Source organism: Paramormyrops kingsleyae, chromosome 8 (assembly GCF_048594095.1).
Source record: "Paramormyrops kingsleyae isolate MSU_618 chromosome 8, PKINGS_0.4, whole genome shotgun sequence".
Lineage (NCBI taxonomy): Eukaryota > Metazoa > Chordata > Actinopteri > Osteoglossiformes > Mormyridae > Paramormyrops > Paramormyrops kingsleyae.
The window spans coordinates 40748808-40765621 of record NC_132804.1 but is presented as its reverse complement, the minus strand read 5'-3'; the positions used below and the strand labels follow the sequence as shown (position 1 = coordinate 40765621).

Below are 16814 nucleotides of genomic sequence, written 5' to 3'. Positions count from 1 at the left end.
AGTTTTTGTATCTAACCACCCAGTTTTTCAAGTGAGTAAAAGTACTGGAACATGACAAGCAACAGGTGTTCCTTGTTACCCAGGTGTGTCATATAAGATTGCTTGTTTAATCATTAAGTAGTCCTGCATACCTACTCTCAGTTTAAGCTTTGGCTTTGACCTCTGAAGACTGCATTTTTTTTAAGAAGGGTAGACCAACATGAAGACCGAAGAGCTGTCTATGGGAGAAAAGCATGTCATTCTGAAGCTGAGAAAAAGGGGAAAATCCGTCAGAGGTATTTAAAAACACTGGGCATAGTCAGTACCACAATTTGGAATGTCCTGAAAAATAAGGAAACCACAGGTGTACTGAGCAACAGGCATCGAGCTGGTCATCCAAGGAAAACAATAACAACTGATGACAGACAAATGGTGAGAGCAGTAAAGAAAAACTCCAAAACAACAGTCCATAACAACACCCAAAAAGCAGGGGTGGAAATATTACAGTCCACTGTTTGAAGGAGACTTTAAAAAGAGCAAAATAGAGGCCATATTGCAAGATTAGAATTTGCGAAATACTACAGGTATGAGCCACAACAGTTCTGGAACAGAAGTTTTAAGGACTGATGAGACAAAGATTAATCTCTACCAAAGTGTTGGAAAGGCCAAAGTATGGAGAAAGAAGATTCTAAACATACAAACTCATCTGTGAAACATGGTGAAGGTTGTGTCATGGCTTGGGAGGTTGTGTCATGGCATGGCTGCTTCCGGAACAGGCTCAGTCATTTTTTTTGATGATGTAACTCAGGATGGTAGTACCAGAATGAATGCAGCAGTCTACACTGTCTGCCAATTTATGGAGAAAAACACAAAATAATTGGGAGGAATTTTATTATTAAGCAAGACAATGATTCAAAACACACTATAAAGGACTCAACAAAGGACATCATCAGGGGAAAAAATGGAAGGTTTTGGACTGACTAAGTCAATCACCAGATCTTAACCCAATTGAACATAACATTTCACCTCTCGAAGAGGCCTGTGGCAGTTGGAAGCTTTCAGCGTATATTCTGCAACACTTAACAGCATGACTTAAATGGTAAGTGATAATTTACTGGTGTCTTTCTCCTCTTCCTTTTACTGGTGTCTTTCTCCTCTTCCCTTTACTGGCGTCTTTTTCCTCTTGTGCAAGTGGCTATCAGCTCTATTAGAGCTCTGTTAGCCATACTTAAACTTTAGATATAATTTGAACTACAGACGCTCCTCTACTTATGAAACTTTCAACTTACAAACTTTCAGACATACGAACGAAGAGGACTGTAAATCCAAATTGTGTTCATTGGGCTTGCTTTTCCTGTCCGCAACATCAATTTTTTTTCTGCGCGCCAATTCCGGGTAGTACGTCTTCTGGCAGCTACTCCCGCTGCATAGCAGCGTAGCATGCATACTCGCAGCATCCTAGTTCTTTGTACTTGTATATAACCTTAAAATGATGCTGAATAACAACTTAGGAATATTTTAAGTAACGAACGGCAATTTGGAACATATCTCATTCATAAGTAGAGGAGCATCTGTACAGACATGTGCCTGAAACCTATTGCGGTCCTCAAATCTCCTAGACCCAGAGGATCCCATCCACAATCCTGAGGCCGTACCATCAGTAACCTTATCTACCCTCTCTTCTTGTCTGGAGCTGTCAGTCTGCTATAAAGAAGGCTAATTTAATCTCCACCCTTGCTTCCCATCACTCTCCCAACTTTCTGGCTCTGAGACCTGGATATCCCCACAGAACTCAGCTACACCAGCTGTTCTTTCCTCTGGTTATGGCTTTTCTCATACTCCATGAGAAACTGGAAGAGGTGGTGGTACAGGTCTGCTGCCATCTGAACATCTCATCCTTTGAATTCCATGCAGTTGCAATTTCTTCACCGATCAACCATCTCATCATTGTGATCTACCACCCTACCACCCTCCTGCTCCCCAAGGTCAATTTCTTGAAGAAATGGATATACTCCTCAGTCTCTTCCCTACTGACAACACCCCTCTCGCTCTCCTTGAAGACTTCAACCTCACTCTCAATAAGCTACATTCCTCCTGCCTTCTCCCTCTTCTCTGTTCCTTCTCTTGGATATACAACAGTTGCTCTCCCATGCACAAAGAAGGAAACACCCCAGTCTTCAGCTGTCCGTTTTCAGCTATTGACATTATTGCCACCCCACTTCACATCTCTCATCATCACTTTGTATCTTTTACCATCACCCTACCTCTCTTGCCTAAACCCAGCTATCAATATTTCTCCTCCAATCAACAGAACCTCCACTCTTTCTCCCTCTCATCTCTTTCTTCCTGCACTCTTCAACCAACACTCTTTTCTCCTCACTTTCTTCATCCATGGATCACCTCTGTCCACTATCTTCTAAGCTCTGCTCCTTGGCTATCGGATAGGTTGCATATCAATTGAAGAGAATTAAGAGTAGTTGAGAGAAAGTGGAAGAAGTCGGTCTACTTACTGCACTTACCTGTCCAAATTCTCATCTGATTTGACTGCTGCTAAGAGTGCCTTCTGCAAGAAAAAAAAATGAAAATCTCTGCACATGATCCTCGCAAACTCCATAACATCTTTACGTTATTACTTAATCCACTAACTCCTCCTGCTCCTTCCTCCCTGTATAATGAATACTTTGCCAACTTCTTTAATGAGAAGATTGATCAATTCTAACAGACATTCTCTCCCACATCTAGCAACAGAAGAGATTCTGGAAGTATTCTTGTTATGCAATCCTTCCACCTGCCCACTGGATCCAATCCCTTCCACAGTGCTTCAGAAAATCTCTCAAGATCTTCTCCCCTTCATCACCACTATCATTAATAGCTCCATAACATCTAGTCATGTACCAACAACATTGAAAAAAGCCAAGGTTATTCCCATCCCGAAGAAACACACTCTGAATCCCTCAGACATCAGCAACTACTCTCCTTTCTTTCAAAAATCCTTGACCACACAGTTTACAATCAACTGTCTCTCTATCTCTCTCAGAACAACCTTCATGAGCCTAATGAATCTCACTTCAAAGTAGCACATTCCACAGAGACTGCCCTCTTGACTGTCACTGAGAAGCTACATGCTGCCAGAGTGGCCAAACTGTCATCTGTCCTCATTCTCCTTGACCTTTCAGCAGCATTTGACCGAGTCAAACACAAGACACTTTTGTCCTTATGAGTTTTGGAATTTGTGGCTTTGTATGGCAATGGTTTTCTTCCTACATAGAAGGCCAATCATATTAAGTGGCATCGAACGGATTCACATCTACACCACACAGACTCTCCACTGGCATCCCTCAGGGCTCAGTTTTTGGTCCTCTTCTGTTTTTCCTCTATACTATATCTCTTGGTGAGGTCATATCCTCACATGGGTTCTCATATCACTGCATATTTTTGGTGAATAGTGACCTGAACCAATCATTTTGCAATTTACCCTCTGGGGTCTAGGGGTAGGAAACACACTTTCACTGACTGGGGCATGGTCACACATTTCATTCAATATCATAAAGTTAATTCATGGCAAATAAATTATTTCTAATATATTTGTTTTGGCAACAAACTCATCTTTATCTTAGTGTACTTTGTACAGCTTTATGTGAAGTTTGTAATTTGACATCAAAGTATAGACATTGCAAAATGCAGTTTGGAACACTTGCAGAAACATTATAAAAGTAAATAGTAAGCAATGGTGGAAGTTTGTTTTGATCCCAGATATCTGATCACAAAAGTCTTGGCTACATGAAGATGACTAAATGGTGTAGTTGCAACATTCAATTGGATAAATAAATAAGAAAAACCTAACTCGTCACTATTTCTGGCTCCTTTCATTGAATATGTAGCAACTTTCATGTGTATGGATGAGCCATTGACACCTGACCACACCCCCCCCCCCCCCTTTTATGGCGCTGATGGGGATGTATCTGGATCACGTTTCACCGCTGCGTTGTTCATCAAATTACCATGCGAATGACATTTGAATATGTGGCAATGCAGCTATTTAGAATGTGAATAGCGATCTTCGGGTGAGAGTGGTACTACACGCCCCCGATGCAGATAAAACAAAGTAAGGTGACATGGTTTACTTTTTTGCTGATTTAACTTAATTTTAAAAACTTTAATACTTCCGACAATTAACGTTTTGAAAAGAAGACAGATTACAGATTTAGTCAACGTTTTTATCATGTTTCTATAATAAAATTTCAGCGAGTTATGAACTACATTTACATCTACATTTTTGAGGTAACTCATTGCCCTAAAAAAATAAGTTAAGCATTGTTGAATGAACAAATAAATTCAAGTTGAGTGTACTTAAGGTTCTAGGTTAACAATGCACTATAAGATTCAGTTTTTGCTTGTTAGAATAACTTAAATTTATCATGTTACATATAGTAAACTCAGGTTCAATGAACTTAAAAACTTTGAGGTAGCCCTAAAAAAGTACTGTTGAATGAACTAATATATTTAAATTGAGTGTACTTACTAAAGGATATTACATTTCCCTACATTATGAAATTTAGTTTTAATAAATATTTAATAAATAGAAATATAAAAAGAAACAGAATGTTGTCTTTTTGTTTTTATTCATTCAGTACACAACAATAAAAGAATAAGTTTCTTGAACAAGTAGGCCAGAAAAACAATAGCCAGAAAAAAAACACAGCTATGTAACTGAGAACTATGTCCTATTTTGAAGGTTACACCTGGCCTTGCCTTGCATTAAAAGCTTTTTAAAAAGACATTAGATATAAATTAAAAGAAATACTTTTGCCAACAGAGCAATCAAGCTATTAACCAGATTATCTGTAAAACATTACAAATCAATTGAACACAGGAAGTATAAATAGACTTTATCATAGACCTGTTCCAGAATGGTCACTGTAATGTAACTGTAAAATGTTGCCTGACCTGATAACATCCTTTCCATTTTACTGTACATGGCCAGCTGATTCTTCAGAGTTAGAACCTTGCCTTTTAACTCTGTGTTACCCAAGCTCAACAGAACTTGCTGAATGAAATGGAAAGTGTGGTCCATGCACTTAGGGCATGGAGCATATATTAATCCAAACTGAAGGCACATTGCCTGGGGTAGGTCATCAAGATCATCCATCACAACTTTCCCCTCCAATACGATTGCCACAGAGGATGGACAGCAAGAAAGTGGGAGCTGTGGTATATCTTCTTTCAAGCAGAGGATTCCAGTTGGCAAATCTCTGTATCCATCCTTGTCATCAGTATAGTCTAGACATGACAAAATGTTATTTCAGTTGTGCAGCATTTTGTACACATTTTATTGTTCATTTTCAACCAAACAAAACAATATCAGACATAATTTGAGAATATATTTAAAAATTGTGAAATACATTATTGATGATCCAGATGCTTCTCAACCAGATACACTCACATGGCTGTTTTAGTCTCATGAATTTCGTTGAAAATTACATTACAAATTAGTTTGATTTAAAACAGGAAAATAAATGAAAAATTGAATCATGAAACATGACCAATAGATATTACAGTGGTACCTCAGTTCTCGAACTCATTAGAACTCGAATTTCTTAAGAGTTGAACCAACCAGTTCGAAAAAAAAAATACCTAGAGCTCGATCTGAATCTCAGAAGTCAAACCATGAACGCCGACCTAAGATAACTTGTACGTGTGGGGAAATAAGTCACGCTGCAAGTCTCTCAGCAGAAACAAAGGGTAACACTTCAGTCTCAGCCTCGCATTCGCTGTGATAGCACCGTGCATGTTTACACTAACTGAATACATATATTTAGACAGTAAAAATACATTGACAATGATAGACAGTACAGTGGAACCTCAGATTACGAGTGTTCCGCAAGACAAGCAAAGATTTTTAATAAATTTTGACTTGGAAACCAAGCAAGTCCTGGTTTTGGAGCGCCAAGTATCATCAAAAATCATATGGCACACATGCGCTCCTTGTTTTTACGTGCGCTCGGCTTCAAAACAGGAAGCGCATGCGTGCGCTTCTTGTTTTGACGCTGAGCGCACATCATCACAACTGAACCAATGGTTATTCACTTTCTCACGCTGCGGAATTGTGGGTAATCGTTTCCCATGCTCGGTCTGTCAGCATGCCTCACTCGTATAGTCAAAATTTTGTAGAAAAGCACCACCTGAATAAGGGCGTAGCAGTGCGAGTGATGAATCTGTTTAACGACAATGCAATGTCCACATTTTTGCGAAATCGAAAAGGAGGCAAAAGAGGCTGTCATTGGATGGGTTCCTTGTTAAAGTCGCACAGAGGGCGATACAGAGGGCTAATGAAACCAACTAGAAACAGCTGATCACACGGGGATTCCACGTGGGGTTAACGAGGGGGCGTGGCACACGGAAGGAGCGAATGATCGTGGCAGGACACATTGTTTGGATACATTTATTTTCTTACTTTACAAATTACTGTTTTGATAAATGTGCTTAGATATGTTTAGTACAGTATATGCTCTTCTTGTTTTATCCGGTTAATTTTGTGTTTAAATTCTAAAAAAAAACATATTTAGGTGTAATTTTTTGGGGCTGGGAACCAATTAATTGGTTTTCCATTATTTCTTATGGGGAAAATTCGATCACAACTTTTTAGAATTCGATCCGGAGTTCTGAACGGATTAAATTCGAGTTCTGAGGTACCACTGTACTTATAAAGCAGTTCTTGAAGAAATCAGCTGGTAAGTACTGGATGCCCTCTCAGTACAAGTGTAATGTGCAGAGAGCAGGGAGGAGACAGACCCCGAAATGCAGGAGATGACAGGTTTATTTATAAAGCCGGGAGTAAACAAAGCCAGAAGGGATATCCAAAAGAGAAGTCGGGTCACAAGCAAAGGTTCCGTAGCTGAGGATGTCAGTCCTACATGTAGTGACAGGACGAGGCGATGATGGACAGGGACAAATGAGGAAGCCGGGTCGAGGGTGTAGGACAGGGCAGGCAGGCATTTTTACATAAAAAAATTCAAATATAAACATACATGTTTACCTGACTTTCTACAAAGAGTGTGTAAAATACTGTCTTGGCATGGTTCAAGAAACTCACATAGCTGAAAACGTAACTTAACATGAAAATGTGGTTCAGATTGCTTGCACTGAGTTGGGGAATGAAAACGGGATAAGTGAGTTTTAAGCATTCCGAAGTTCCTGATCGTACACAAACACTCTTGATATGGACAAGGGAATGGTTCACATTTAGCGTAGCTGCCATACTTCAATCTGTAATGTTTTAATAGCTTCCCTCTTTTGTTACAACTGAATGCACAATACTTGCATTTCCAAATCATGTTTGCTTTCCTTTAGTCCTTAAGTTTACCAGTGACTGGGCTGCGAGGTCTTTTGGCGACGAGCGTCGTGCTAGAAGCTCTTGCAAGGTTTCCAGATCCTGTGATAGAGATAAGCAGCCAGGTTCATTGAAGAAGCACAAAATAAACTTTTAACTACATTTTTAACTACATTTTATACTACATTTGCAAACTGACGTAGTGAAAAAACAATAGCATATCGCTTCAAAAAACACAAAAGATTAATATTTGTAAACTACGGAAAGCAATGCAAAAGTTGCATATAAAACACCGACATGGCTGCTGCGTCTTCTTTCTATAGAAAAACGCCTTTTGGCGGGTTTTCGAACCAGCCAGTAAAATCTCTCCTGGTCAAAACTAAATTGGAATAAGTTTATACACGGTGATGGGCAGTAGCACCACTACATGTAGCGAAGCTATTAGTTTAACTACATTTTCTAATAGCTTGCCTCTAGCGTCGCTGATTTCTGAAACAAATTCTGTCCTGAATGCACTGCAGCTGTCTGTGTAAGCGATGCTGCTCACGTGACTCAGCGGCACCAGGCAAGCAAATAGGCTCACTTGCGCGTGCACACACACACACACACAGTTTAATATTTACAATAAAGTATTGAACTAGTGGGCCGCTGAACCATTCTCACAATAATTAAACAGCAGAAATAGTTTGGGGTATAATCACCAGATGGCGTTACATAAGAACATAAGAACATAAGAAATTTACAAACGAGAGGAGGCCATTCGGCCCATCAAGCTTGTTTGGGGATAACTTAGCTAATAGCTCAGAGTTGTTAAAATCTTATCTAGCTCTGATTTAAAGGAACCCATGGTTTTAGCTTCCACTACAATAGCAGGAAGACTATTCCATACTCTGACTACAAAAAGTGTAAAGTGCTTCCTCAAATTTGTTTTAAAATGTTCTCCCGCTAATTTCCACTTATGGCCACGAGTTCTAGTATTTAGACTAATACTGAAATAGTCATTTGGCTGAACAGCATCCAGACCCGTTAGAATCTTATAGACCTGAATCATATCCCCCCTTAGTCTCCTTTGCTCAAGGCTGAACAGATTCAGTTCCGCTAACCTCTCCTCGTAAGACATTCCTCTAAGACCAGGAATCATTCTCGTAGCTCTTCGTTGCACCTTTTCTAAGGCAGCAATGTCCTTCTAGAGGTATGGTGACCAAACCTGCACACAGTATTCTAGGTGGGGTCTTACCAAGGAATTATATAAGTGTAACATCACCTCCCTTGACTTAAACTCCACACATCTAGAGATATAACCCAACATTCTGTTCGCCTTTTTTATTGCTTCCCCACATTGGCGAGAGTGGGACATGGAAGCATCAACATACATACCGAGATCTTTCTCGTAATCAGCTACCTTTATTTCAGTGGAACCCATAAAATATCTGTACTGTATATTTCTGCTCCCTGCATGGATTACCTTACATTTATCTGTGTTAAATTTCATCTGCCAAGTATCAGCCCATTCGCTAATTAAATCCAGATCCCGTTGAAGCCTCTCTGCTGCTAGATTAGTATCTGCTACCCCGCCCACCTTAGTGTCGTCTGCAAATTTAACCAGTTTACTGTATGTATTCGTGTCAATATCATTAATGTAAATTAGGAACAATAGTGGTCCTAAAATTGAACCCTGCGGTACCCCACTATAAACGGAGGCCCACTGTGACATAGTGCCTCTAATAACTACTCGCTGCTTCCTATCAGTTAGCCAGTTTTTGATCCAAGCTGCCAGAGTTCCTAAAATTCCTGCAGCTTTAAGCTTTAACAAGAGCCGTTTGTGGGGGACAACATCAAAGGCTTTCTGGAAATCTAAGTAAATCACATCATAGGCCTTTTTGTGATCAATTTCACTTGTAGCTTCCTCTAAGAACTCAAGCAGATTCGTTAAGCAGGATCTACCTCTCCTAAATCCATGTTGGCTATCCTTTATAATGTTATTTGCATCTAGGTAATCTACCATTTTCACTTGAATTATAGCTTCCATTATTTTTCCAGTAATGCTAGTTAAACTGATTGGCCTATAGTTTGCTGGATTACTTCTATCCCCGTTTTTGAATATGGGTGTTATATTAGCATGCTTCCAATCTGATGGTACCACACCCGCAGATAACGATTTCTGGAATATTAAAGTCAAAGGTTGGCTAATAATATCCCTCATCTCTTTCAAGACTAAAGGTAAGATGCCATCAGGCCCCTGCGATTTATTTATTTTGAGTTTAGCTAGGCTTAGTATCACATCAACCTCAGTTATACATATATTGGTCATAGACGATGCTGTATTCGTATTAATTGGTGGTAAGTTACTTGTGTTCTCTATTGTGAACACCCTTGAAAAATAATCATTAAACTCGTTTACCATATCAATTTCGTTATCAATTATAAGGCCCTTACTATCCTGCAAATTAGTGATTTCAGCTTTTAGTGCTCTCTTGGAGTTAAAATATTGGAAGAAACCTTTACTGTCATGCTTAGCCTCCAATGCAATTTTTCTTTCTACATCCCTCTTTGATAGCCTAATGTCATTTTTTAACTCTGCCTGTAGACTTAGATACTCCTGCTTGATTTTGAAATCATTAGTTATTTTCCAGTTGTGGAACAGAGCCCTTTTCCTCCTGACTTTATTCTTAATTTCCTTAGTAAACCACCTTGGTTGTCGTTTCCTAGATTTAGTTTTGCTGGAAACAGGTATGAAGTCCTCTTGCACTTGCAACAATGCGCTTTTGAAAAATTCCCATGCCTCTTCAACTGTTTTGCTATTTAACTCTGTCCAGTTTACAGTTTCTAATTTCCGTCTCATACCATTAAAGTTAGCCTTCCTAACATTGTATACTTTTAATTTAGACTTTGCTCTTCGGACACTAAAATTAACCTCGAATTTAACCATGTTATGATCACTACCGTACAATGTGTCTAAAACCTCTAATTTTCCAATCCTATCCTGGTTATTACAAAAAACGAGATCAAGAAGGGCTTCTCCCCTGGTAGGAGTATTAACAAACTGAGTAAAAAAACAATCCTGTACTAATTCCACCATCTCAAGTTCATTTACAGAAGAGCCAGAGACTGTGTCCCACTGTATCCCAGGTAAATTAAAATCACCCATAACCACCACATCATTTTTATTACTCATAATCCTGATATCATCATATAATATTCTGCTTTCCTCTACAGCTACATTAGGTGCCCTATAACAAACCCCGACAATTAGGCCATTTGAATCTTTAGCATTAAGTTTGATCCATACAGCTTCTGAATTTTTATTTTTATCAGTGAGATCCCTTGCCTGCTGGTTTTCTTTTACGTATACTGCAACACCACCTCCCTTCTTGCCTATCCGGTCTCTACGGAACAACGTATAACCATCCATATTATATTCATCACCATTATTGTCACTCATCCATGTTTCAGTTATTCCTATAATGTCGTAATTGTCTGAAGAAATTAAAGCCTCTAAGTCATTAATTTTGTTTCTAATACTCCTAGCATTCAAATACAGACCACTAATGGTAGGCCTTTTACAGTGTCTACTTTTAATATTTATTTGGGCTTTCCGTCTCTCCCCACATAAATTCTTAACTGACCTCCCTGCCCCCCCAGTCCCTAGTTTAAACATTCCTCAACTATTCTGCACATACGCCTCCCCAATACACTGATTCCCCTATGGTTCAGATGCAACCCGTCCGGCTTGAACAGGTCCCACCTGTTCCAGAAGGTCTTCCAGTGCCCCATAAACCTGAACCCCTCTTTCCTACACCACCATTTTAGCCACGCATTTAATCCCCTTATCTCAGCTAATTTTGCCTGACTTGCACGTGGCACGGGAAGTATTCCAGAGAATACCACCGTGGATGTTCTGCTTCTAAGCTTATCCGCGACTTCTATAAATTTATCTTGCAGAACAGCCCTTCTGCCCTTTCCTATGTCATTGGTGCCAACATGCACCACGACCACTGGATCCACCCCGGGTGGGGCCAAAAGCCTGTCCACTTGATCTGGAAGGTCCCCTACCTAGGCACCAGGCAGGCAAGACACCGTACGGGACCCTCTATCACGGGTGCACACATAACTATCTACACCTCTTATAATTGAATCCCCTACTACCACAACCTCCCTCCTACTGGGATTAGGTGGCTCCTTGGTGCCCAAGGGCCCACCTGCCTCCCCAGTCTCTTCCGGCTCTAAAGCTGGAAGCACCTGAAAGCGGTTAGAAACCGTTACTTCAGGTGATGCCGCCTCTGTGATCTGTGTACGCCCTTTTCTACGTCTACGACCTACGTTCACCCAGCTCTCTCGACCTACCTGTTCATCATTCTCCCCCCTCCCCGCTTGTGACGTACACATAGTCTCCCTAGAAGGCGTATTAACTCTCTCCTTTAACTCATTGCTATGCTGGATGAGATCCAGTCGCTCCTCTAGGTCACGAACCTGGACCATGAGTGAGTCAACTAACCCACATCGCTCGTAGACGAAGTCCGACTGGACGCAAGCATCCAGAAGGGCAAACATCTTGCAAACACAACACTGAGCTGGCCCCATAATTACCTAACTCACTATGTCCCCGTCCTTTACTCCCAGCCCAGTATATTAATAGAGAATATTTAAACTTTTAGTTGATCTAATTAACGTATAGTTAAAACAAAGTGCCGAGTACACTAAAACACTAAATTAACACTTGCGTTAAATCGGTACTTTATTATAAATTATTCGGCAGCGTCAGCGATAACAACCTTTAAATTTAACTTTTAAAATAACCAAATTTACAATTACTTACCCGAGATTAACTTCCTGCTGAACCACGTTTAGCTAAACTAAAGCGAAGTTGCTCTAGGGAGGCCAAAAAACCACAAAAACCCTCTCAAAGCAGGCTACTGCCGGAGCGGGAAAAAAAGTGGAAAATGTCCTCCCGGCCCCGACTGGCGACCGAGCAAAGCTCCGGAGCAACTGACCTTTTAGAGTTAATGTTACCGATGTTCGATAATATTACCCGCGGGTGTTTGATGCGAAGGACGCAAACAGAAACGCCACTCGCGCCCGCAGCTGTCGGTAACACTCACAAGGACAGACAAGTACACACGTAAAAATAAGAGTAAAAAATGAAAACAACAACAACCACCCACGTAACCGTGCTGGCACACAAACGCTCAAATATACTTTACAGATAATTCAAATCAAATCAACCGCTTCAACAGGCACACAACACAACACAAGTGCACACAGCGACTACACCACTCCCGAACAGTACAGCAATCCCAGCAGCCTCTACAGCAATCCCAGCAGCCTCTACCTTGCTACCAAGGTGAACCAATAGAGCAGGATAATTGTGTTTGTTATAGAGAATATTTAAACTTTTAGTTGATCTAATTAACGTATAGTTAAAACAAAGTGCCGAGTACACTAAAACACCAGAGGGGGACCTTCAAAATAAAAGCCGTTTATTACAACCGTATTACTGCAACCCACACACTCGCACTGCCCACGTGCAAGTTTACTCCTCACACACAGTGGGCACACACACACATACACGCACACTACGTACAACAATAAACATTAACGATTATACATGACATAACACACAGCACATTTATAATGACACAAGCGATTACTGAGAACTATTTACAAGCTGGCATCAGTCCAACATGCTGCATTGCTCGTTCGTACCTCCGCGCTACAGTATTCATTTACTCATAGACTTTGCCCAAATTCTGTCCTGGGTTTTAACTAATTAATAAATAAAAACACTTAAAAGTAATGAAAATTAATCCAGCTTTAGCAATTTGATGATGCATCCACCTTAGTTATTAAAAAGTATAGATACAACACAGGGGTCCCCTCGATCCCTTCCATCCCATCCCCCCAGCACTAAAACATGTAATTCAGGACTTTGATTCTCATTTCAGTTTGGACCAGTTCATTTGCTATTGTCCCAGTAATCACTCTCTGAGCCATGCTTATTAATCGTGGTGTTGCATGTTGTCCGTAAACACAGTTTAACACTGTTCTTAAACACAAAGTTCATTTGTAATTTCAATTGAGTTGTTTAATTGGGGTCTGAAGAAGTTTTCTCGTTTAGGGAGGCCCTGAGGAAATAAGATGGCTGTTAATATGGTTTTTCTTTTCCCTAGAAATTTTAAATTGATTGGTTTAAACCTATAGCCATGTCTTGCCCATCAAACACTAAACAGTAGCTTTCATTTGGTACTAAATAGTTTGATTACTAGAGTACTGGTTTAACTAGTAGTAGGCCAATATTTTTTTTTCTTGTTTTATTCCCAGAAGTAAACTTTTATTTATGTCTCGATGCTTCACATAACGCAATGTCTACATTGTTAAATCATGGGTTGTTCTTTAATAAATGTCTTAACCAGTGTATCTGACTGTCATTTTGCACTGATCTGGTATTAGGTTGGTACAACGTGAAGTAGCTTCTGATGTAGTAAGCTACTTTTGCCATATTGGTGTAACTTAGCTTGCTATATTTCTATGGGTGGTAGTTTTTGTGTAGTGAAGCTTAATTTATTGTTGAGTAACTGATAGCTTAGCTCACTACACTTTACAAGTAGCTTGCCCAACACTGTTTATACAACTGAAAGGCGCCATTTATATTCATGCGGTGTCATCTTAACTCAAAGTAGTTGAGTAATCTGCAGGACATTTATGTACAACAGACCTAATGTCTTTGAGTTAAAATAAGCTTTGGGATTACAGTGATAGTCAGGTTGAATATCTGGGGTGGATATGCAAAGGACAGCACACAAGTGATCAGCACTGAGAGAGGATTTATGTCTGTATTTGTTGAACTTCATCACTGAGAATGTTTGTTCACAGATGCAGGTAGATATAAAAAGAACCAACATCCTCTGAGCATGCCTCCTCGAGTGTGGGAAGATTTCCTCTTTGAGAGAGAAATAAAACTCTACCAGTGATACGGACTTAAAATGCTCTGCCAGTAGATTATCAGACTGCAGATCAATGAGTTCAAGCTGGACATCACTGGGTGCATTATCCACACTATAAGTAAAGGGAGAAGAAATCATGTGCCATACTCTTTTAAGCACCTTGCCAAGGCTGAGCCATCTCACAGCTGTCTGGTAGGCTATGTCACTATGTTCTCTTTCATGCTCCTCTAACAGTGAAACAAACTGTCTGTGATTCAGTGCTCTTGCCCTGATGAAATTAACTATTTTAGTTACAACATCAACAACATGGCTATTTTTTAGCACTGACTTGCACAACATCTCCTGATGAATGATACAATGCAAAAATATAAGTTTCTGTTCTGGGTTAATTTCAGTCACTTTATCTTGCATCCGCCTCAAAAGTCCAACATTTTTCCCCGTCCGATTTGGACAGCCATTGGTTGTAACATCTACCATTTTGTCCCATTTTAGTCCTAGCATGTTCATGGATGCATTTACCTCTTTGAACAAATCACTCCCGATTGTAGTGCCTTTCATTGGCTATATAGCTGCCAGCTCCTCTGTCATCTCAAAGTCTTTTGTTAATCCACGTACAAAGATAAGTAACTGGGCTGTATCATGGATGTCACAGCTCCCTTCCAGAGCCAAGAAAAACAAGACAAAATTGTCCATTTTCTTTTGTAGTTGAAGCGCCAAATTCCCCGCGATATTCTGGACCCACCTCGTTACGGTGCGCCTCGAGAGAGAGACACATTTGCAAACGCAACTTTTTTCTCAGGGCATATTAGCACTGAAGAATCCACTAAACAGTCTTTGATAAACTCCCCATCAGAGAATGGCTTACTATATCTTGCAATTTTGTGGGATATTACAAAGTTGGTTCTGACTGCTGCATCCCTGGATGAGTGGAGCTTTGTAAAAAATCCTTGTTGCTTTTGCAGTTTAGCTAGCAAATCTTCCAATTCCCGTACCCGCTCTGCATCAGTGAAATTCTTGTATTTTTCTCTGTGTTTACTCTTATAATGACGATTCAAATTGTATTCCTTATCACCGCTATATGTTCTCCACACACTAAGCACACAGCTTTACCGTTGATTTCAGCAAATAAATACCATGCCTTGTTCAAGACTGTACATTCTGCGTAAATTTTTCTTTTTTTAACGTTAGCTGACAAATTTAAGGGGTAAGAGGTAATTTATTGGAAGCTGTTCAACACATTCGCTGACATGCATAAGTGCACTGATAATTAAGAAAAACAATAGTGGCCTTCAAAATAAAAGCCGTGTAATTGTATTTCATGCACCTATCACAAAGTAATAGGTGTCGCTACACTTTTACTACGAACTCACGGTCAAAGGTAGTCTGGATGTGGCCCACGGGCCATAAAATGCCCAGGTCTGTTCTAGATGGTAAATGTATATATTGACCTTGTATTTGTAGTAGTGATTGAAAACTTTTTATTTGCATGATTGCAATAAGCTTAAAAGGAAGATCGGCACCCTATACTCCCAGAGTACCCCCCACAGGACTCCCCGAGGGACACAGTCGAATGCCTTCTCCAAGTCCACAAACACATGTAGACTGGTTGGGCAAACTCCCATGAACCCTCCAAAACCCTGCGGAGAGTATAGAGCTGGTCCACTGTTCCACGGCCAGGGCGAAAACCACACTACTCCTCCTGAATCTGAGGTTCGACAATCTGGCGGACCCTCCTCTCCAGAACCCCCGAATAGACCTTACCAGGGAGGCTGAGGAGTGTGATCCCCCTATAGTTGGAGCACACCCTCCAGTCCCCCTTCTTAAAGAGGGGGACCACCACCCCAGTCTGCCAGTCCAGAGGCACTGCCCCCAATGTCCACGCGATGCTGCAGATGCATGTCAACCAGGACAGCCCCACAGCATCCACAGCCTTAAGGAACTCCAGGCGGATCTCATCCACCCCCGGGGCCCGGCCACTGAGGAGCTTTTTAACCCTCTGGGGTCGAGTATGTCGTCTGCGACATCGCGTACTTTTCGCGTCTATTTCAGTTTATATCTCGCTGAAATCTTAATGTAGAATCATGAAAAAAATGCTGGCTAAATCCGCAATCAGTCTTCTTTTCAAAACGTCCATTGTCGGAAGTATTAAAGTTTTTAAAATTAGGTAAAATTAGCAAAAAAGTGAACCATCTCAACTTCCTTTGTTTTTCCTGCATCGGGGGCGTGTATTACCGCCCTCACCCGGAGATCGCTATTCACATTTTAAATAGCCGCATTAGCACGTATTCAAATTGCATTCGCATGGTAATTTGATGACCAACGCAACGGTGAAACACGATCCACACTTATCCATATCAGCGCCATAAAAGGAGGTGGGGGACGTGGCCAGGTGTCAATGGCTCATTCATACACATGAAACTTGCTACATATTCAATGAAAGGAGCCAGAAATAGTGACATGAGTTAGGTTTTTGTTATTTATTTATCTAAATGAATGTTGCAACTACACCATTTAGTCATCTTCATGTAGTCAAGACTTTGGTGATCAGATATCAGCATGCTTAC

General features: G+C 40.5%; 2 protein-coding genes across 3 annotated transcripts in view; both read left to right on the top strand.

Moving 5' to 3' along the window:
* Nucleotides 1–16814, top strand: part of LOC140592358 (chitinase-3-like protein 1) — a 137532-nt gene that overhangs the window by 6413 nt on the left and 114305 nt on the right. The gene's annotated exons all lie outside the window — the stretch shown is intronic.
* The window catches only part of LOC111839630 (contactin-2-like), a 144867-nt gene that overhangs the window by 94056 nt on the left and 33997 nt on the right, over nt 1–16814 (top strand). The gene's annotated exons all lie outside the window — the stretch shown is intronic.